The 22,088-nt window shown below is 41.1% G+C and overlaps 1 protein-coding gene across 2 annotated transcripts in view; it reads left to right on the top strand.

Annotated features, from left to right (window-relative positions):
* Positions 1-22,088, top strand: part of LOC122799914 (lateral signaling target protein 2 homolog) — a 746,347-nt gene that overhangs the window by 339,829 nt on the left and 384,430 nt on the right. The window lies entirely within an intron of this gene.

Genomic DNA, 22,088 nt, shown 5'->3' with positions numbered 1-22,088 from the left:
TGGAGTCACATGGTATGAAACTGTGTGAGAGATAAGTTGTAAAAATTCACATGCTGACTCCTTTCACTCAGTTAGTGAAAAAAGGGGTTTTGTAAGAGACTGCTTGGACAGTATGAAAAGTAAGTATAAGTATTTAAAAACATACTTAATACTAATTAGATTCTATACACAAAGTAACCATTATTAACATGCTTTTAAAACCTTCATCCATCTCTATTTTACTACTACTACTTCTAAAACTTACCTTTCTTTACTACCTCACCCAACCCAGTACCTGCCACCATCCACAACTCTATCATACTACCAACCATCTAAACTCCCCCTACTCACATTCACACTCACCTATCTCTCCACATCTATATCCTATAAAACACCTCCTATCCTTCTCTTACAAAGTACTTACTTCTCACAAACTCCCCATCCCATAGCTACCAGAAACCCTTCTTCAACACAACAGCACCCAACCCATTTATTAAACTACTTAATTACTTCTCTAACCGTATCCTTCATCTAGTTACCAGTCTCTTATCAGGTGATATCCATCCTAACCCAGGCCCCTCAACCTCCACTACTATCGTAAACCTCTATTACTTACTTCACTAAACTCCCAAAGCATAGTCAACAAAATAGCAACCCTCCATGCCTGGATCACATATAATAAACCTGACATCCTATCTATTTCAGAAACATGGCTAAAACCCCATATAAAAAACTCTGAAATAATCCCACCTAACTACTCTATCATTAGAAAAGACAGGTCCCATAAAAAAGGCGGCGGTGTAGCTCTTCTATTTTCTACTTCCTTGTTAATTACTCCCTTCGATAAACCTATTCCACACTTCAACAATGCTGAACTACTCATCACTCTCCTACAAGTCAACAAGCATAAACATATATGTCTTGCATCCCTCTATATTCCCCCAGGTGACAATATCTCTACATTAGAAGACATTCTCTCCTGGCTCTCCAGGAACATTAGTAATGAAACCATAATCCTAGGTGATGTAAATATTAACTGGACCTCCATTCAATCTCCAACCAACCCCCTTAACATCAACCTATATAACTTTTCCCAACTAATCAACAAAGTAACACGTCCTTCTAAAAACCTTTCCTGTGGCAGTATACTAGACTGGATCCTTGTGTCACACCCACACTATCACTCTGACAGTGGTACTCTTCCCGATGCTCTAAGTGGTCATATGCCCATCTTCACTTACCGACTCCCTTGTATCTCTCACCACCCCCACAATTATATTACCACACGCAACCACAAAAATTTCAACCCAACAACCTTTTCAGATTCTTTAAAAGCAATCAATTGGAACACTCTTAGGACACTACCCTTAGGAGATGCTGTTTCCCACTTTAACTCTACATTCTTAAGAATACTAGATTCCCAAGCCCCCCAAAGGACAAAACGAATAAAAAATAATTCTGCCCCATGGCTTACCAGAGATACATTAGCAACCATGTGCCTTAGAGACAAAGCCTGGGCACTTTATCAGAAAAGAAAGTCCCCTGATTCCCACATTGAATACCGAACCCTCCGAAATAAAGTCAAAAAGCTTATTATCTCTGACAGACAAAATTACTTCTTTACCCTCCAAAACAATAATAAAACAAATCCACAGAAATTCTGGAAAGGAATCTCTACTCTCCTTAACCCCAGCAGACCACACACCCCTACCCCCGACCCAAATGCCCCAGATCTAGACCTGGCTACTGAATTCAACTCCTTCTTCATTGATTCTATTAGCAAACTAACTTCCTCTTTCCCTAATTCTACCATACCATCCAATACCCCCTCACCCTCTCCTGCCAAAAGCCCACCCTGCACTTCTCTTCCTTCCTCATTCCCATCTTCTCTAACTACATCCCATAACTCTTCTCCTCTCTAACATCCTCATCATCCTCACCAACATCAAATACTTTCCTCTTCACTCAGCTCCATTCTCATTAAAACCTATACCCATTTCTACAATAAAAAAACTACTTCATAAACTGAAGCCCGGCACTAATGCACCTGATGATATCCCCTCATATTTCCTAAGCGTTGCTGCTGATGCAATTGCCTATCCCATAAGCATCCTCATCAACCGCTCAATCCTAGAATGTACAGTGCCCCAACTCTGGAAACAAGCCTTTATCATCCCCTTCATAAAGGCGGTAATAACTGCAGTGTTAACAACTTCCGCCCCATTGCTATCTTGTCCCCCATCTCTAAACTACTTGAAAAATGTGTTCAACTTCAACTACTACCACATCTTTTAGACAATAACCTTCTCACACCTACACAACATGGCTTTAGGCCAAATCATAGCACCATGACAGCCCTCCTCTCCTATCTAGAAACTGTAAATAAAGCTCGTGATTCCGGCCATATTGTCTCTACCCTACTACTTGACCTTTCTAAGGCTTTTGATACCATTTCACACAGCCTGCTATTAACTAAACTTTCCAAACTTAACCTTTCTTCCTCCTCTGTGAACTGGTTCTCCAGCTACCTATCTAACAGACACCAAGCTGTAAAATGGAAAAAGGCCACTTCCTCTTTTCTTAGTACCCCACCGGGGTTCCCAAGGCTCCATACTTGGTCCTCTTCTCTTTAACATTTTTATAAACGACTTTCATAAATCTATTCCATTCTCTAACATCATCCAATATGCTGACGATTCCACCATTATCTGCTCTGCCTCATCTACCCCTGAGCTTCTAAAGCTCACACAAGCAGCTTTCTCAATTACTGAGCATTGGATGGAAATAAACCACCTTGCTCTCAACGCCTCCAAAACTAAACTCATGGTATTTACTCCCTCTAAAACTACTCCCTTTGATACAAACACATTCCTGATCACTAGTCAAAACAATTCAACCCTAGAACTCGTATCTGAAACCAAGTTACTTGGTGTTCAAATTGATAACCAGCTTAATTTCAATTCCCACGTACACCTAAATACTAAAAAAAACCACCAAAAGCTGGGTATGCTCTACCGTCAAAATCAATACCTCACAAAGGCCTCTAAAATCACTCTGTCTTCTTCCTTTCTTATTCCCTCCCTTCTCTATGGTTCACCTCTCCTAACTAATATTCAGTCCTCTCTTAAGAAACAATTTTCCTCTTGCTACAACAAAATCGCCAAGTTCGCCAATGGCTACAGGTCATTCACCCATCACTGTTCCTCTCTCCAAAAACTACATTGGCTTGAACTTCTACATCAGCTCAATTATATTCAGCTTACCCTAGCCCATAAACTCATTAACAACCCCTCTCTTTGTCCCTCCCTGTCTTCTGCTTTTAAGTTTCACTTACCTGATAGAATCTTAAGGTCAAACAATCAAAACCTATTAGAAATACTTAAACCAAAGCGCCCCCCAGGCAAAAACCTACTATCCTTTAACATAGCTCGTCTTTGGAACTCACTCCCACCATCTATTCGTACCATCTCTAATCTTTATTCATTCAAAAAATCTCTTCATACTCATCTTACGTCCCAATGGGAATGCTCTTGTTCCCATCCATCATAAAAATCTGGAACCCTTCATCCTTCATCCTTCATCCTCCATTCATTCTCTTCCTACTCAACAAAGCCTGTATACTTATTACTTTCTTCAAATCTAACCACACCATATAACAATATAATCCTACCTCTTTAATGCCCTAACTCACCTCTCATTTTTTGTACTTTATCTAATATTTCACATTTTTGAATGTACCTCAAATGCAAAAGTTATGACTGTATTCTTTTTTACATTGTATAAGTAGCTTAGCTCTGTTGTTTTCAACTTGTCTGTTAGTTTGCATTAAGAGCTTTTTCAAGTGTATGTACATATTCTGTATGTCTGTTCTTTTTTGGAGCTTTTCTCCCCAGGACTCCATTGAAAACGGGTTCTTTTAGGCCCAATGGACTATCCTGGTAAACCAACTGCAAATAAATAAATAAATAAATAAAATATTGGAGTAGATTGTTTACTGTGTTCCTTTGTATGCATGTATATGATCACTTCATTTTTGCTCTTGGATCTGATTCTTTGTTTGTAATTCCCTTAATTTGATTTATTTTTTATTATTGCATTTGTATTTGTTTTCCAGGGTAGAGCACTGATCTCCAAGGACCTTTCCGTTCACAGCAAACTTTCAGTATTAGGCTTTGCAGAGGGAAACAAACTACTCAGCTATGACCAGTGAAGAAAAAAGAATATACCTGTGACAGTGCATAAGTTAGTAGTTGAGTAAGACAGACCCCTTAGTATCAAAAAGCAACATAAAATATTTCCATGATGCAAGTACTAATTAGGGACACGGAAACAAAAGATGCTAGCACATATTCCAGGTCAGGAATCTCTGTTGGGACCATTAAGCAGCAAAACAGATGAGAAAACATGCAGATGACAATTCAAGAGTTAAATAGCCACTATTTAACTAACCAACAAAGATAAGAAAAAAGAGAAACAATAGATAAATAGTAGTTTAGAAATTAAATAGTCATTAGTAAGCTAACACAATCATAAATATAAAACACACATGGAGATGTCATCTCGGATAAAACAGGCACTAGTTTGAAAAGTGTAAAAGGGGAGAAAACATAAAAGATTCAAGCTCATTTATGAAACAGTCATTGGTCAGTTTACACAACAATAATATGCTCAGTTTAAGGCAAACAGCATATGGGATGGGAATCATCTTTCCTGCAAATTCAGTGAAGCCACTTTTAAAATTATACAATGCAGATGAAATAGTATTATACCACTGAAAGTTTTGACTAGTGAGAAGAATATGCACCAGTAATACATTGTGGTACTTCACTATCACATTGATAATTTCTCCTGCATGTACTGTATTTAATTTTAAACAACACTGGGCATTTTAAGCTTAAACAGCAGTGAGATTTAAAAACAAACATTGCAATAAAATCAAGCAGCCAGTTAAATGAAACTGATATGGTATCATTTCCAACCAAGACACAAGTTTATATAGTTGATTTGATAACATTTAGAGTTTGCTACACTTAACTTTAATGGGTAGTTAAAAAGCAATTTATAGTTGACCAGGTATTGCTCTATGCGTAAACGTTATGAGTTTAGAGAAGCATCTCTACAGTAATGAAAACAAGATGAAAACCTAGGCTGTTTTAATTTATTTTAGCACAAACATAATGCTTCCCCACGCTGACAAAACACACAAATACTAACAACTGTTAAAACTGCAGTTACTTATGCCCTTGCTACTCTGGCATGCATATATAGCACATGCAGGCATATTAACACTTCAGTTCAGTAGCACTCTTGGATGTGTCTTTACTGGGGGTTCTCTTTCAGTTCATAGCAAACTTTCGGTGTTAAGCTAGGGGAGCACCTCAAACTATTTAACTAGGGCATTGTTTCTTTTTTGCATATATGTATATTATAATTTCAGTTCAGTAGTGATCTTGAATCTGAGTCTTTGCAGGGGGGGTCTATTTTATGTCACAGCAAAATTTCAATATTTGGCTGGTTGGAAGTTGTTGGATAATGAGGAGATCAACTATTCAATAAGTAGTGGCTAGGTGAGCTTTGAAAAGCAGTGCTGTTTTAAACCAACTGCCCTAGTGATTCTACAGAATGAAAAGTTTTCATTTTGTGCTTTCTGGGTAGAAAGAATAGGTACCACAAGAGCACAAACTCAATGTGCCAATCAACCACAAAACATAAAGCAAAACAACGTACCCAACACACTAGTAATAGGTGACTCTATAGTCAGGCACACTGATGTCCCACTCACCAGGCTAAACAAGGAGAAGGTTACTGTCAGCTGCCTGTCGGGTGCCAGGATCCGTCACATAACCCATGAACTGAGGTCACTCCACAAGTACAAATATGACTCTGTCATTGTCCATGTTGGTGTGAACGACCTGAGACGTACCTCCCTGGACTACATGAAAAGAGACATGGAAGAGCTCTCCAATCTTCTATCCCAGACAGGTATGACCCTAGCCCTGAATAGCATCCTGCCATCACCCAGAATGATACCACAGTACAAGGACAAAATGATTGACTTCAACAATTGGCTAAGCTTCTGGTGTCATTCTAAGGGGATCCAGTATCTGTCTGCCTGGGATGACATGATCGACAGACCATGATGCTTTGCCAGAGATGGCCTGCAACTGTCGCCCTTGGGATTCCGGGTACTGGCTAAGGCTCTTGCCACCACTATAGTGCCTTTTTTAGGCAAGGTTCAAATGACAAATTCACCACCGTAACAGGTACAAGCAAGCAAAATCTGAGGGTAATGCTACTTAATGCTAGAAGTCTAAACCTCAAAAATGCACTTACTCAAGGCACCCCTTGAAATGGAGAACATCGACATCTGTGCAGTGTCAGAGACCTGGTTCAAGGCTCCAGAGAGCACACTTGCATTACCAGGCTATAATTCATATCACACCTTTTGGCCACCTAACCTGGACCAAAATACTAAAGGCGGAGGCGTGTCCATATTCATTAAGGATATCCACAACTCCAGGCTAGTTGCTCAGCATAATGCATCCGAGATTATCCAAGTACAACTAACTCTGGGCAAGACTGCAATCCAAATTGTAGCTTGCTACAGATCCCCCACCATGCCCCAAGATTCCCACTCCTCATTTCTTGATACACTGAAAAATATTAGGGTACAACCCAACACCCTAATAATGGGCGATTTCAACTACCCCACCATTAACTGGGAAAACTACTCATGTACCAACTCTTTTGCTCAACATTTTGTGGAATTCATAAATTCCAGTGCCTCGGATCAACTTATCCACACCCCCACCAGGGGCAGCAATATCCTAGGTCTGGTCATTACCAACATGGGTGACCAGTGTTCCACACCAAAGTCAATTCCTCGGTCAGATCTGACCACAAGCTAATCACCCTAGACATCCACATGTCGCCCCTACCCACCATCAGGGAAACTACCATAAAACATTTCTCGAAAGCCAACTTCACGCTTCTTAAGACATAAGTGGCAAACTTCACGACACCCATGCAGATGGACAATAGAGGTATGACTACTGAATCCTACACAATTGCATTTTATAAGCACTTACACGAGTGCATGGATCGTGGTATCCCTAACAGAACCAAGATGCTATCCTCCAAAAAAATGAAGCCAATCTGGTGGTCCGCTGCCATAAACAAACTACAACAGGAGAAAGAAACTGTTGCAAAAAAGAGTAAAATCCCATGATTGGAGGAACTCCCTGGCCAACCTCAGTAAGAAGCTGAGATCCCTCATAAAATCTTCCAAAGCTAGTTACGAAAAAAAAATTGCCACTAATTCTAAAGACAACCACAAAGCATTATATAGTTATGTCAAGAATCTCAACAGCAACACTCAGATCTGCTCTGAGTTACAGTACAATGGCACTAAATATACAGAACCAACTGATATTGCCAATATCCTGGCAAATAGATTCAGTGCTAACTTTACCCCCCTCTAACCCCCTAAAGGGCTCATCTCTATACCAGAAGAATGCAAAGTTCCTGTAATCAAGGCTGCACAAGTAAAAACCACACTCTCCAAAGCCAAGAACACAGCATCCATGGGACCTGACAACATCCCAGGCTACGTTCTACATGGACTACAGAATGAACTGGCACCCCACCTACGTACCATATTCAATCATAGCCTCACCTCAGGCTTTGTGCCCACTGAATGGCTCACAGCAATGTTTATCCCACTCCAGAAAGGGGGATCCACCTCGGACCCCAGGAACTACCACCCCATTATCCTGATGAGCCTGGTCTGTAAGGCCATGGAATGTATCATCATGGAACTTATAAACAAAGACAGTGGTAATCTCCAGACTCTGGCCCCACCCAGTTTGGGTTGGTAAAAGGCAGATCATGTCTCCTAAACCTGATAGACTTCTTTGAAGCAGTCACCAAAGCCATAGATGAGGGTAAGGTGGTTCACACAGCCTATCTAGATCTCGTCAAAGCTTTTGACACCATCCCCCACTCTGGAATTATAGATAAACTCACTAAACTAGGTATAAATCCCTATGTCACAAGATGGGTTGCCAACTGGCTCACTGACAGAACCCACACTATGAAAGTAGCAGACTCCAAATCTGACTTCAGACCAGTGACAAGTGGAGTACCACAAGGTTCAGTCCTGGGTCCTCTCCTGTTTGGTATCTACTCTGAAGTACAGGCTAACACAGAAGGTCTTTGGCTAACGAAGTTTGCCGATGACTGCAAACTATTAGCCGTAATCAAAACTCGTAATGATGTGGACATCATACAAAAGGGCCTCACTTAGACAGATGCCTGGTGTCAAAGCCATAGCCTCAAGCGCACTGCCAAAAAGTGCATTGTCATCCCCTTTGGTAAAAACTCTGTACCCATGAACTACCACATAGGCGGTAGTAAACTTAACACCGAAAGTGTGATAAGAGACCTTGGGACACAGATGGACAGTAGTCTCACCTTTTGTAATCACATCACCACAGTAGTCAGGAAATCCTTCTACGTGGCACACCTCATCACAAAAGGTTTCTCATCCAGGAAAAAAGAGGTCATTGTTCCCCTCTACTCACTCATTAGACCCATTATAGAGTACAACGCCCTTTTGGTATGTACCTCACAAGACATCTACAACAACTGGAAAGGCCACAGAAATACCTCACAAAGAAGATTACCAGCCTCAAACAGATGCCCTATGCAGACCATCTCAAAAATCTCCAGCTTAACTCTGTCGAATATCGCCTACTCAGAGGTGATCTCTGCCTAACATACAAAGCTATGTCAAACCAAGAGCTGTTGGACATGCTCCACTTAAAGAAATCCCAATCCCTCCAAGCTACACGCTCTAGGGACCTAAACCTTGTCACCACAATAAACAGAACATGCTGGAGGGATAGATTCCTGTCCCAGAGACTTCCCATACTCTGGAACAAACTATCTATCTATATCAAACAAAGCTCCTCATTAGCACTCTTCAAGAAAAATCTTGATGATTGGATGGGAAATATGAAATTCACCCCGGGGATCACTTCTGTGGCTCTGCACGACAGTGGCACAGGAAAATAATTTTCCTGAGTGGCGAAAGCCAGGGTACCTTTTTGGCTAGGCTTGTATAGACCCTAGGGCCAATAACCTAGTACCTACCTATGAACCTATGAACAAACATCCTCTTGCTTCTCTAATTTTTGCTGGTTATTTTCATGACATAAAACAGCAGGAGCAGTGTGGTGATAGGGGATCTAAAACATCAAAAGTCTAACTCCTATCACTGACAAGGGGGGTGGCTGAATTGGTCTACGTTAAATCATCGAATGCTTAATAAAGCAAACGATGATTTATCGAACCCATGTAAGCAAAAGCTTACAATCTTGAACGCTTAGAACAGCAATTTTTTTTCCAAGGGAAAAAAATTGCTGATCCACAAAACAAAACAAAACAAAAACATTTTAAATCATTACATAAAGTAAGGGGCTTCACCCCCACACCCCCCTACTTAAATATACCAACTCCGAGATTGCACTACAGTTGCCAAAACAGCAAAGTAACGAAAGCAGCCAAGCAATTTCTTTCCCAGGGAAAGAATTCACTTATATGCCATTTTGCTATTTTGCCTTTTTGTGCTTTCAAGTCCATCAAGACACATTCGAAAGAATGCATCTTCAGTCATTTAATAGGAACCCGGCTGAATTCTCACATTGGAACCTAATCCCATCCATTCATCCATAACCCTCCTTTGTCCCATTTTTACACATGTGGTTGGGGTATACCATCAACTAGAACCCTCATCTAGCTCTGTCTGTGCTGTTCTTCATCACACATGCTCGCACTCGCACACACTGTCACAGCTATGGGACAGTTTGGAGTGTTATCAGATATAAACACATTGCATCTGATATTTCACACTTGTTGATAGTTTGCCCCTGGAGTATGGTTACTTAAGTAGGGGGGATGTGGGGATGATGGACCTCCAACTAGAGGTATGGCTAACTTTCTTAGTTTTGTGGATTAAAATGTTTAGATTATTAATGAGTTTGCATGTGATCAGTTATTAGGAAGCCACCCCCAGCACATACTTGGCATCACTTTGCAACAAGTTACATGATCACCTCTGAAATGTAGAAGTGTTGTCCTGTACCCTAAACAAACACGATGAAATGGAATTCCGGCCTGCTGGCTCTGTCCAAGCACAGCAAGTGAAACTGCTGAATCAGCCATCTTCCTCCTTAATTTGGGTCAAGCAAAATACTAGACTGATTCCAGTATTAAATCCTGTTGTACCTCAGTAGTGACTCTTCTTTCTTCACTGTGAGCCCTTGATTACTAATGTTTTCCAGATCTTCTTGTCCAGCCAACTTTTTGACTAGGCTACCATGTTAGTATAGCTCAGCAGCAGATGATGTACCTGGATTCAACAGGGCCTTTGATCCCATGCCTAACAAAACACTGGTTAAGGCAAAAAAGGTATGAAAAATGGAAAAAGACAAACTATTAAGTGGCAGAATAAATTTGTAAAATCAAGGGTAGCAGCTAAAACGTATACCAAAGAAAAGCCAGTAATCTGAGAAGCCCCACATTGTTTTGTTTATTATATCATCTTTGTCTTAAATGGGTTGGCGAGTAAAATTAGGCTCCTCACGTGTGACATCACAGCTTTTGTACTGCATTTAGATAGAGGGACCGTTTTAATTGTGGCCTGCTGTGGCTTGCAGAGCAGCCTGATAAGTGGTATTTGGAATTGAATTTGAAATAGTGTAATATTATTTGCTGTGACAGGGAACTGGATGACAGTATAGTCCTTTTAAATAGGTGACCCTAGGAGGACAGAGAAGGGGGGAATCTCTGGAAGTTACAGTCACCAGTAGGGTACATCATGCAGTGAAATGTGAAAGGACAGTGGACAAAGATAAACAATGCAATGGGCTATTAATTAGGACAGTGAACCTGAAAGGTGAAGTCATTCTGCACTTCACAAGGACACAGAGAAAAGCCACACCTGGAATTCTGTCTACAGTTCTGGCAATCTGGTACAGAATGAGAGATTAGCGCTCTAGAAAGTGTGCAACAGAGAAATACCAAAATAATGAGATGAATTGAAGAATCACTGAATGAAAGATTTTAAGAGCTTGATGTGTGTTTCCTGGAATTGAGAAGAGAAGGGGGTAGCATTATATACACACCATATGTCATCAGTGAGCAAGTAGTGGCAAGCAGGGTAAAGTTGATAGAACAAAAAAAGGAGTGGGAGCACTGTGGCATCTAGGAGAATGAGAATACTGAACCTATAGAAATGAAGTTTCACAGTGAGTGCTGCAGTGCCCTGAAAAACATTATCAGAGGCAGTGGTGGAATGGAGGCTCATGTTTCATACAGCTGAGAGAAGTGATATCAGATGAAGTAGGAAAAGAACCGTTGCGGGGGGGGGTGCAGCACTATGGTATATTCTTACCATAAGTGTTCTTTTTTAAATCTTCCATGTTATTTTTATTCAAGTGCCACTTTACCCATCAACTCTGTTCATTTCCACAGACAATGGACAAACTACAGAGTTTATTTAATCTGTATATTTTTGCTGCTGCATCCCTCTACCTATAAACACACACACACACACACACACACACACACACACACACACAAACATGTGTGCACACACGCACATGCACACACATGCATAAATATATACACAGAGTAACTTATAGCTGTTCTATATATTGTTCATTTACCCTCCTGTGTTTCAGTGCAGTTTTCTAAAGAAAGCTAGTTCATAAGTACCTCTTTTTACTGTGAAAGGCGTACTGCTTTACTTTTCTTTTGATGTGCGTCCCTTCTAGCCTCAGATTGTGTTATATTTGATAAGACCCCCCCCCCCCCACTTCTAGCATCAGGCTGTACTTCTTGCTCTCTTTTTCTTTGTCTTTTTCTGAAGTATGCATCATGGTCAATTTTGTCCCTTTCTTTAAGGATTTTAAGCTTTTTATTGTATTCCACTTCATTTATTCAGAGAGTATTAATTTCTTCCTATGGCCTCTGCTTTAGACCCTTTACAATATAAGGTGCTCTTTCTGGGTAACCTAAACTCTGTCGTTGTGGAAAACAGAAATTCAAACACTAGCAACTTACTGTGATCCAATGCATGGCCTTCTCGGGGGTGAGACCAGCAGCCTTCTACTTCTAAATCAAAACAGGAATGAATTAAAAAAAAAAAATGCTGTGGCAATCGAATCCAAGACCATCAGACTTGTATGTTAATGTTTTGTATTAGAACATGATAAATGCCAATGCAAAACGTAAGTGCTTCAAAATCTCTCAGATTATGCCCTTTTAATGAAATGAAACAGGTGGGAGCTTGAGGTTTGGGGATGTGGATGTGGATTATGTTAGGTTCTAGTATTTACTAAAAATCAGGTAGGCTGTTTCAAGCTGCACTCATTGTAGTCTGTTAATTTCATCAATGTTGTTGTTGTCTTTCGGCTTTTCCCGGTTAGGGGTTGCCACAGCGGAACTCCGGTCCGCTAATGATTGGCATTAGATTTTCACGAACGCCGAGGTGCCAGCTCGACGTCCAGCCTTCAACAAAGGCACACCCTTTTTACGCATGTCTTTCGAATGCCCACCCAACCGCGGGAAGGACATGCAGACTCCCCACAGAAGGCACTCCCCGCACTCCAGCTGAGAATCGAATGGGAGAACCTCTTGCTGTGAGGCAACAATGCTACTGCTGCACCACCGCAGAATTCTGTTAATTTCATCAATAAGTGAAAGAAATATGTTAGATTTATCTGACACGAACTTCCTATTGTGAATCCAGTATGTCATACGTCCAAAATTTCACTAACTTTGAGGTTCTGTGCAGTAATTCATCATTAGTTCACAAGTTTTTCCTACCACTGAAGTCAGTTTATGTTTTTGGTAGTTTCCTGCTCATTTTTGTTGTTCTCACTTGTGTAAAGCAGACTTGCTCATGCCCAGTTTTGCCTGTCTGGTGCACTCTGGTTCTCTATCATTCTGCTGGAGAGCACTAAATGGCATCACCAGTTTTGCCCTCATTATTTTAAAGTTCTAGGATCCATTTCATCAAGCCGCATTGGTTTGTCCATCTGTACATTTATTTCAGAGCTGACTTCCTTATAAGAATGGATTGCCTTTTTTAATTGCATTCTCTTCCCTTACTCGTATAATTTGAAAAGACGTTGTGCTGCATTAGTCATGCTCTGTATAAATGCCTTTACTTTTCTCCTTCCCTCATTAATATGCCTATAAAAAGTTTACTTAACACAGCAGTATACCTTTCTTTCGATCTTCAATCCTTAATATTTTACTGCTTCTTTCTATTTTATGTAATAGCTATTTGTTTGGTTGCAACTCTATTTCCTTACACAGTCCAGATGCTGACTTTGCCTTCTTTATCTTTTTTTTTTTGATAGAAGGAACTTTATCCCTCACACTGCATCCCACCATGTCTTTTGAGAGAAAACCCACTTTCATACCTAAAGGTGTCATTTTTATGTATACCATGGGTCTACTTCAAAGGTTTGAAATGTCACAAAGTCGAACCTCTGATAATCGTGGACCAGATGATCAACGTTGTGAAACTGTAAAACATTGAACATAAAAAAAAAGCCTAATAAGAGAAAACATCTTCTTTCACGTGCATCCCCTACACCCCCTGCTACTTAAATATACCAGCATCAAGATTGTACTACACTGAAGGCAACAGCAAATTTCCTGTTCCGCACTCTACGGAGATCTCCATTCACAGTGTTCGATGTTTCACAACTTCAGTCTGGTCCACGATGATCAGAGGTTTGATGTTGTGAAATTTCAATCCTTTGAAGTAGACCCATATGCCACACACCTTTATTTATGCATACACTCAATGTGCAGTGATATCATTGTGATACATGAGTGCTCTCATGTTGGTCATGGGCATTTGTCAGTGTGGCCTTACACTTGCTGCTACAAAGTGAAGTAGGCTACCTGTCATTCACTGGGGTCCTAGTACAGCAGTAGTGTCTCAGCCCACCCTCATCTACGCCTGAGAGAGAATAGCTGGTTAACTGTGCTTATTTCCTTGCCTCATGGCTAGGACAGTGGATATGGGCTTATTACTCAAAACTACGTCATCAGTATCTCAAGTAATAACTCTGTCTGTGCCAGTGAGTTGGCTTATTCTTGTCTTATTAACTTCCCTTTCATTTATTTTGAAAATCAACATATTTTGTTTTCAGTTTGCAGTACTAAAGCATTTTTTACCTCTGATTGCATTTTCCCTGTTTCCTTTGTCTTCCTAGCTTTCTTTTTTCATACTGAGCAAGTCACTCTGCCAGACAGTACTGTCAGGCTCATCCTGAAAAGGGTCCATGTGGGATCAGTGCTCCACCCTGGTCAACAAATATATTAATTAACTAATTTCAGTTTGCATTACATAAAGGTTTTTCACCACTAATTACATTTTCCTCATTTTACATTCATATTTCTTGAATGTGTACCGCTTCTTTTCTGATGCACTCAGACTGTGCCTATAAAAATCTATCTAGCTACTTATCATGAATTAGCTTACTGAAGATTTCTGTAACTATGTGGTAAAAAGTGGTAAACCTGAAATTCTCTCCTCCTCCCTTTGCAATACCATAGTAACAGCTCATTGGTTTATCAGTACGCTGTGGTACTAACATGGCTCACACTAAAGTGTAGCCTTTACATGGCTCATTACTTTAAGTACTATTATAAATCATTGCTGTAAGCAGTTGGTGATACTCCCCTCATGGCTAAATGATCAGTGTAATATTTTATATTGTCATATGGTTTAATGCTGTAAATGCTAGGCTACAGTTAAATCACTGGTGTAAGTAAGTAAATCCGTCCAAATATCCATTACCCCTTTTTCCCATTTTTACACATGGGGCCTGGGTGTCACTTCAACAGTGAGAATCATCTGGAGACAAGGTTCACACCACTGGGTGGTAGCCCTGCCATGGTTGCTCTTCATGCCACATAATCATATGCACACTCATACCCATGGCCAGTTTAGAGTGTCCACTCCACCTACTGCATGTGGAATGTGGGAGTAAACCAGAACACCCGGAGGAAAACTGCATGAACACAGGGAGGACATGCAGACCCCACACTGAAGCTAACTCAACTGAGAACTGAACCAGGTAACCTCTTAATGTGAGGCAACAACAATATCAGCTGCACCACTGTAGATTTAGCATAATGATTAAGGTCTTCTCCTCACAGACACAACAGTTATTAAATGTTATGTCAGTATTACTTACTTTTGTGAATACCATTACAGCTCATGGCTTTAAACATCAGACTGAACTGCCATCACTTGGTACTACACTGTTGCTGAAACAGTTTACTGAGCTAACCACTAATATGTACTGCTATCATGAGTCACTTCTGTAAATATTAGAAGACAGGTCCTTCTTAGCATCAAGCTCTATGCTGTACTGTCATAACTATCTGCTTCTCTAAAATGTACACTGTACTATTATCACAAATGTGTCTGAAGCATTATGTCATTGCCATTGCTCCTGACACTAGGGTATACTGTCAACGTAGCTCATTCACTAAATGCTAGTTTTACTGCCCTCATAGGTGGCTACTGTAAGCACTCACACTGTTGTGAAATGTAGGATATACTGCCATCTTGGCTGTCTTATCATTAACATGTTTTTGTCACAGTGGTGTAATGCTTTATGTACTAGGTAACAGTTACATCCCTAATGTATGTGTATTCTGCTTAGCACTTTGAAACAACTGCAGCTCATAGCCGTAACCATCAGACTGCAATGACATCACTGGGTGCCACACTACTGCCAAAACCGCTTACTGAGCTGAGCACCACTCTGCAGTGCCAGGATGACTCATTTCTCTAAATTAAACTGCAGCACTTTGATAATATCAGGCTGTATGCTTTACTGCTATAACTTTGTGCTGTTGTAAATACTACAGTGTACTTTTCTACATTCATGGCTCCTGTCACCAGGCTTTACTGTGATTATTGCTGTTTGTGGTATTCAGCTGTACTCATCTGGTCATTGTTCTTTACTGAATCTAATGCTCATATGACATACAGTTCTAAGTGATAAGCTGTAGCGTGGTTTATCAACGTAAGCAAGCATCAGGCGATGTTACTATGATAGCTAACTGCTCTAAGCCATAGGCCTTAATGTCATCTTAGTTCACTGCTGTAGTTTTTGGCTCTTCTGCCATTGTACCTTATGGCTCTTGGCACAAGCCTGTTCTTTCATCATTGCTCAGTACTCTAAGCTTTAGGTTTAGTGTTTCCTAACTCAGTGCTGTAATGTTTCAGTGTCCTACTGTCACAGGTTATGACTTTATGCAATATGCTACATTGTTGTCACATCTTACTGCTGTAAGCATTATTGTGCATGTCACCACAGCTTTGAGCAATTGGCTGAAATGCCATTGTGGTGTACCACTCTAGAAAGTACTGTTTGCTGCAGCCATGGCTTACTGCTTCAACCAGTGGCATATACTGCCATAAGAGTTTGTGGTTTAAACACTAGAGTATACCGTCATCACATTTCACAACTGCAGATGTTAGGCTATCTTGTTATGGTTGTAAGTTTTAGGCTATACTATTGTTACAGAAATATGCTACAGCATTTCTGTGATGTTGGGGGACAGCCTCTCTCGGGAGGCCTGGACTTGTTTAAGGAAAGTTACAACTAAATCTAAAATGTTGTGTACTTCAAATACTTAGTATTTGTTATATATACGAGCAGGCTGAATGAGAAAAAAAGTAATAATTAGAGTCTGTATCTGACTGCAAATAATTAGGAAAAAAAGATTATTGTAAGCAGGATCTTGGTTACTTAGTTTGTGTGTATGAGTGCCTTTTGGGGCAGTCTGTCTCTGTATTGTGCAGTATATGCCTTTTTAGGATGGGAAGGTCCAAAGTACTTTGAGAGAAGCTGTCTCTTACCAAGCCGTAGATCCTATGCTTTAAGTACTAGTCTATGCGGTTATCAGGACTGACTGTTTTGGGTAGTATGCCAGACTGTTACCACATTTTCTCCTGTCTGCCTGATAAATCTGGGCATCTTGGGGCAATGTAGCAATTGCCTCATGTACACAGAAAACCCTCTCCTCCTACCACCCAACAGTACAACCTGTGAGACATGCTCTTATATAGCCAAACTGGAAACAAAGCACTCTTCACCCAAGACTGGACTAGACAGTCAAGAGGAGAAGGTAAACACTTGCACCACACCACACTCATCACATAGTTCCTCAAAACCTACACCACCAAAACACACACATACAAACACAAAACACACACCTACATTCGCGGAGGCTCTCAATAAAAATCTACCCAAGCAACAGAGACCTCCAAAGCAGAAATGCAAGCAACCTCCACCCCCCCCCAACACAACCCAAATGACACATAGCCCACAAACTCAGTGTGCCACTCAACCAGAGCCAATAAGGCATAACAACGTACCTAACACTCTAGTCATAGGTGACTCTATAGTCAGGCACACTGATGTTCCACTCACCAGGCTAAACAAGGAGAAAGTTACTGTCAGCTGCCTGTCGGGTGCCAGGATCCGCCACATAATGCACGCACTCAGGTCACTCCACAACAAGTACAAATATGACTCTGTCATTGTCCATGTTGGTGTGAATGACCTGAGATGTACCTCCCTGGACTACATGAAAAACAACATGGAGAAGTTGTCCGATCTTGTAGCCAGGCAGGTATGACCCTAGCCCTGAGTAGCATCCTGCCATCATCCAGAATGATACCACAGTAAAGGACAAAATGATTGACTTCAACAATTGGCTAAGCTTCTGGTGTCATTCTAAGGGGATCCAGTGTCTGTCTGCCTGGGATGACATGATCGACAAACCATAATGCTTTGCCAGATATGGCCTGCACCTGTCACCCTTGGGATTACGGATACTGGCTAAGGCTCTTGCCACCCCTATAGTGCCTTTTTTAGGCAAGGTACAAATGACAAATTCACCACCGTAACAGGTACAAGAAAGCAAAATCCGAGGGTAATGCTACTCAATGCTAGAAGTCTAAACCTCAAAATGTACTCACTCGAGGAACTCCTTAAAATGGAGAACATCGACATCTGTGCAGTGACAGAGACCTGGTTCAAGGCTCCAGAGAGCACACCTGCATTACCAGGCTATAATTCATACCACACCTTTCGGCCACCTAAACTGGACCAAAACACTAAAGGCAGAGGCATGTTCATATTCATTAAGGATATCCACAGCTCCAGGCTAGTTGCTCAGCATAATGCATCCGAGATTATCCTAGTGCAATTATCTCTGGGGGCAAGACTGCAATCCAAATTGTAGCTTGCTACAGATCCCCCACCATGCCCCAGGATTCACACTCCTCATTTCTTGATACACTGGAAAATATTACTTTACAACCTAACAATCTAATAATAGGTGATTTCAACTACCCCACCATTAACTGGGAAAACTACTCATGTACCAACTCTTGTGCTCAACATTTTGTGGAATTCATAAATTCCAATGCCTTGGATCAGCTTATCCACACCCCCACCAGAGGCAGCAATATCCTAGACCTGGTCATTACCACACCAGAGGTCAATTACTTGTTGGTCAGATCCGACCACCAGCTAATCACCCTAGACATCCACATCCCACTCCCACCCCCCATTAGGGAAACCACCGTAAAACATTTCTCAAAAGCCAACTTCATGCTTCTTAAGACAGAAGTGGCAAACTTCACGACATCCATGCTGATGGACAATAGAGGTACAACTGCTGAATCCTACACAAATGCACTTTATAAGCACTTACACGAGTGCATGGATCATGCAATCCCTAACAGAACCAAGATGCTATCCTCCAAAAAAAGGAAGCCAATCTGGTGGTCCTCTGCCATAAACAAACTCTACAACAGAAGAAAGAAACTGTTGCAAAAAAGAGTAAAATCCCATGATTGGAGTAACTCCCTGGTCAGCCTCAGTAAGAAGCTGAGATCCCTCATAAAATCCTCCAAAGCTAGTTATGAAAACAAAATCGCCACTGATTCTAAAGACAACCACAAAGCATTCTATAGCTATGTCAAGAATCTCAATGGCAACACTCAGATCTGCTCTGAGTTACAGCACAATGGCACTAAATATACAGAACCAACTGATATTGCCAACATCCTGGAAGATAGGTTCAGTGCTAACTTTACCTTCCTCTCATCCCCTAAAGGGCCCATCTCTATACTGGAAGAATGTAAAGTTCCTGTAATCACAGCTGCACAGGTAAAAACCACACTCTCCAAACCAAGAACACAACATCCATGGGACCTGACAACATCCCAGGCTGCGTTCTACACAAACTACAGAATGAACTGGCACTCCACCTAAGTACCATGTTCAGTCATAGCGTCACCTCAGGCTTTGTGCCCACTGAATGGCACGCAGCAACGTTTATCCCACTCCACAACGGGGGAGCCCCCACGGACCCCGGGAACTACTGCCCCATTAGCCTGATGAGCCTGGTCTGCAAGGCTATGGAATGAATCAGCATGGAACTTATAAACAGTGATACTGTTAATGTCCAAACTCTGGACCATACCCAGTTCAGGTTTGTAAAAGGCAGATCATGTCTCCTAAACCTGATAGACTTCTTTGAAGCGGTCACCAAAGCCATAGATGAGGGTAAGGTGGTTCACACAGCCTATCTAGATCTCGCCAAGGCTTTTGACACCATCCCCCACTCTGGAATTATAGATAAACTCACTAAACTAGGTATAAATCCATATGTCACAAGATGGGTTGCCAACTGGCTCACTGACAGAACCCACACTGTGAAAGTAGCAGACTCCAAATCCAACTTCAGACTAGTGACAAGTGGAGTACCACAGGGTTCAGTCCTGGGTCCTCTCCTGTTTGGTATCTACTTCTCTGAAGTACAGGCTAACACAGAAGGTCTTTGGCTAACAAAGTTCACAGATGACTGCAAACTAGGAGCCATAATCAAAACTCCTAATGATGTGGACATCCTACAAAAGGGCCTCACTGAGATAGACGCCTGGTGTCAAAGCCATGGCCTCAAGTTCAATGCCAAAAAGTGCATTGTCATCCCTTTGGGTAAAAACTCTGTACCCATGAACTACCACATAGGCGGTAGTCTACTTAACACCAAAAGTGTGATAAGAGACCTTGGGTCACAGGTGAACAGTAGTCTCTCCTTTGATAATCACATCGCCACAGTAGTCAGGAAATCCTTCTACGCGGCACACCTCATCACAAAAGGTTTCTCATCCAGGAAAAAAAAGAGGTCATTGTTCTCCTCTACTCCTCACTCATTAGACCCATTATAGAGTACAATGCCCCTTTTGGTATGTACCTCACAAGACATCTAGAACAACTGGAAAAGCTGCAGAAATACCTCACAAAGAGGATTACCGGCCTCAAACAGATGCCTTACGCAGACCCTCTCAAAAAATTCCAGCTTTACTCTATCGCATATCACCTACTCAGAGGCAATCTCTGCCTAACATACAAAGCTATGTCAAACTCAGAGCTGTTGGACATGCTGCACTTAAAGAAATCCCAATCCCTCTGAGCTACATGCTCTAGGGACCTAAACCTTGTCACCACAATAAACAGAACATGCTGGAGGGATAGATTCCTGTCCCAGAGACTTCCCATACTCTGGAACAAACTACCTGTCTGTATCAAACAAAGCTCCTCATTAGCACTCTTCAAGAAAAATCTTGATGATTGGATGGGAAATAGGAAATTCACCCTGGAGATCACTTCTGTGGCTCTGCCCAACAGGGGCACAGGAAAATAATTTCCTTGGGTGGCGAAAGCCAGGGTACCTTTTTGGCTAGGCTTATATAGGCCCTAGGGACAATAGCCTAGTACCTACCTATGAACCTATGATAAGAGATAGAAGCTGTGCTGTTGTTATGACTTATGCTGGTAAGAACTAGGTCAGACTAGTTACAACTCTTGGCTGTGAGCAGCAGATTGCTCAGTCATTCCAGAAGACAAAATTGAATAGGTTCTGATCTAAGTTAAGGCTTACTTTTTACTAGCTGTAGACCTTTCCCAAGTGCCATCAAAATGACACATCAATACATTCAGATGCCTTGCAATGTAGTTTTAAGCCCTGCCTGGTAGGCAGTCCTATCTTATGTTAGTCAATGTTAACCTCACTTGGTATGGAAACATCATTATCAGTACTGTCTGAATATTGTGTGGTGGGGCCCTCAAGCAACACTAGTTTTCAGAACTTAGGCTTCTTTGGAAGTGCCTGCATATACCTCTTACTGAATACTGTATTTTCTGTGATAATGTGTAGCAAGAGTCTATAATTCAGGTGTGATGCTGCACTCTGGACCTATGTGAGTATCCTTCAGTATTGTGCATAGAAAGAGGCTCATTGAGTATGTAGTGTATGGTGGCATTTTACAACCAGTGATTTCTGTTCTTCTAGCATCATTCTAAGACTTTTCCTTTCTGAAGTATTTCAGGTAATGGTATAGCAGTGCAAATGTTTCCCTACCCTTCTCACAGACTTTATCTGACAGCATTATCCAGTTAAAGAATAGCCCCACCCACATGGTAAGAGTATGAGACTATGAGATAATAGCTCAGAATTGTTATACTGGTTCACTCTAAGGGAGCACTGTGTTTTTTGAACAAATGTCCCCTTAGCTGTTTTAAATCTTGATTCATTGTAACATGTAGTCTCACACATATGAATCCATAATGTTAACATGTCCATGTGACTATGGTTCACATCCACACAGTGGTTATATTTATCCCTACAACACCAGAAACCCATTTATTTATTTTATTTATTTACATTTTTGTGATCCGGGTAGAGCACTGGTCACAGCATTACTTACTGCAGGCTCAGACTAGTTTACATTCAAAATAATAACAGAAAAATTCCAAATAAAGCAAAATGGGTAAACACAGGCAACAAAATACTTTGAATGCAAATACAAATAGCAAGTACATAATTACATATATGTACAGTTTTATAGGTTACAAAGAAGAAATTAAGCATCTAACTAGTAAGATGATAGGAATTACATATCAAACCACAAGGGGTTGGAGTTGGCA

Source organism: Protopterus annectens, chromosome 4.part0 (genome assembly GCF_019279795.1).
Source record: "Protopterus annectens isolate FY-2018-M chromosome 4.part0, PAN1.0, whole genome shotgun sequence".
NCBI lineage: Eukaryota > Metazoa > Chordata > Ceratodontiformes > Protopteridae > Protopterus > Protopterus annectens.
This window is presented reverse-complemented; position numbering and strand designations above follow the sequence as displayed.